We start from the raw sequence: 3,009 nt of genomic DNA, 5'->3' as shown, positions 1-3,009 counted from the left end.
TTAAAGAGGTAAAAAGTGTGGAATCTAATCAAATAGGAAGAACCATCAAGGGTTTCAGGAGCACATGAAAAAGTCTATGTGAGGTCACATTATTGGTAAGAAGGAGAAAGGCAGCAGAAGAAACCAAAACCACCTACCTGTCAATCTTGGATGTCAGCCTCCAAAACTCTGAGAAGTAAATTTTTGTTTAAGAAATCTAGTTGGTGGTAGTTTCGTGGGAAGTATTACCAAGGTAACACATCCACTATAGCCATAATTTCATAAACCACATGTTCACAGACATACATTCTTATTGGCTATCACCTAGTAATTATACAGCATCATATTGAATATTAAATAAGCTGAAAACATCCTTAGTGAAATAATTTATTTCTGTTTATTGTAAACTGTGTCCCAGAAAACATTGTGTCTGGCCAAAATGGAAGAGCAGCATTACTTTACTGTGTTTATGCTGATATTCCTGACTGTTGTCTACATTGAAACAATAATTTTTATTGCTTGTTTATTGTGTAAATAAAAACATATTCTTTAATATCACTGTGTCTTAGTTTGTATAAGAAAAAGATGGTGACAACAATTGTACTTAACTCATAAGGTCATTATAAAAATTTATGACTCATGCAAAGGTCTCAGAACTGTTTCTGGCATTTAAAAATTCCTCAGTGAATTTCAACTAGACCTTATTCCTCAACACTTGAATCTTTGCTTTTTCCTTCCCTTGTTATTTTGCAACATTACAATCTTCACTTTTAGCAAATGGTCATTATTATTTTAAACAGAAAGATTTATATTATTCATTTTCCTTTGCCAAAAAGTTTCAAATAAGTGTTTCCACAGAAATGAAAATAGGTGGTAGAACTAATAATTTTGTTTTTCCTAACCCTTTAGTCAAAGGGCAAGAAAAGGGTAAATTTCTATGTATATAATATACAACAAAGTAAGCAGAGATTTGGTAACTGGAGTTTGATGTGCTCTTATCTTCAGGAGATGCTACCTTTTCAACAGCTTCAGTGTTAAGATTTTAGAGGAATCTTTACAAACTTGATACAAGTTCAAGATTTTTTCCAAAATAACACACAAATATAAATACCTAATATTAAAGGTGACTTTTTGTAGTTATCACAGTGTATGTACTAATTGAATGTTGAAACAACAAAGGAGTTTACAATAATATCGTGCTGTTTTAACTACTATTGCTTTAAAACATAGTCTAAAAACAGAAAATGTATTGCCTTGAGATTTATTATTTCCCAAAGGGTTTTACCTCTTCAGTGTATTTTATGGTTCCACATGAATTATAATCACTTTTATTCATTTGTTGAAGAAATATATTTGTAATTTTGATAAATCAATAGAACAAGACATAGATTCTAGAATAAAATTCACACATGCAGAATCAATTGACCTTTCACCAGAGTACAAAGCATATAGGTTGCAGAATTGATAATCTCTTGAAGAAATGATATTGAAAAGACCTGAACATCTACATTCAAAAGAATGAAATTAGACTAATTATATATCTTACATCATACATATACATGTACATAAAAATCAACACAAAATAGATTGGTACTTACACTCCTAGAAGAAATCATAGGGCAAATACATTATGATATTGGTTGTATTAATAATTTGTTGGATATGACACCAAACACACAGGCAGCAAAAACAAAAATAAATGAGGGACTATATCAAACTACAATGCTGTGTATAGCAAAGAAACAATCAACAATGTGAAAGGAATTCTACAGAATGGGAGAAAATGTTTGCAAATCATGTATTTGATAAGTCCTTAATACACAAAATATGTACATATATTTGAGGAACATATACAACTGAACAGTAAAAATACTAATAACCTTATTAAAATCAGGCTAAGAACTAGGATAGGCCTGTTTCCAAAGAATATGTAAATATAATCAAGAGATATATGGAAAGGTACTCAAAATCTCTAGTCATCAGGGAAACATGGATCAAAGCCCTACAAAATATCACCTTACACCTTTTAGGATGACTGTTGTTCTAAAAGGCAAGATTTTGAAACAGATGCAGATAAATTTGAATATTGTATATTGGTAAGAATGGAAAATGATGTAGTAACTATAGAAAATTGTATGGAAATTAAAAATCATATCATCACTTAATGTAACAATCCTATCGTTGTATAGTGACTAAAAAATAATTGAAATCAAGGCTACAAAGAAATACTTGCTCTTCCATGTTCATTGCAGCATTATGTACAGTAATAAAGATGTATAAGCAACCTAAGTGCACATAGATGGATAAATGGATAATGCAAACATGATTAATAATGCAATGAAATTAATAATAATGCAATGAAATATCAGTCATTTTTAAAAAGAAATAATATTCTGAAATATGTGCACAATGGAAGAAACTTGAAGACATTGTGTTAAAGGAGATAAACCAGGCAAAGGAAGACAAATACAGCCTGATTTCACTGATAGAGTTTCTAAAGTAATCATACTCATAGGAACAGGGTAAGTAGGATAGTGATTGCAGGAGCTAGGAGAGTTGAAAATGAAGAGTTGCTAATCAAAGCATGTATAGCTTCAATTATATAAGATATATGTTATATGACATTTGCCTATAATTAACAATACTGTGCAATACAGTTAAAAATCTGTTAAGATGATAAATGTCATGTGAATTATTCTTGCAACACAAAAACAAAAACAAAAGACAAATGTCATACTTTAAATTGCACCCGATGAAAACTGCATGTACTCAAAATCTTTCTTGGCAACAAGTATCTGAAAGTTGTCACTGAATTTTGCTGCACAGCAGGATACTGTCAAAAATTTATTAATAGACAAGAACCAGAGAAGTGAATCAGAAATCTCAGCATGTCCTTTGGAAGACCAACAATCTGACATCCCTGTTATATTAAATGCCAGGAGAAGTAAGGGTTTACAAAAAGATGATGCCCTCTGTACATGAAACTTGGATTCAACATAGATAGCAGACTATCCTCATAGATTTTTTTCT

Source organism: Castor canadensis, chromosome 10, assembly GCF_047511655.1.
Source record: "Castor canadensis chromosome 10, mCasCan1.hap1v2, whole genome shotgun sequence".
In the NCBI taxonomy this organism is placed as follows: Eukaryota; Metazoa; Chordata; class Mammalia; order Rodentia; family Castoridae; genus Castor; species Castor canadensis.
The sequence above is the reverse complement of the archived record's forward strand: the minus strand, read 5'-3'. Positions refer to the sequence as shown.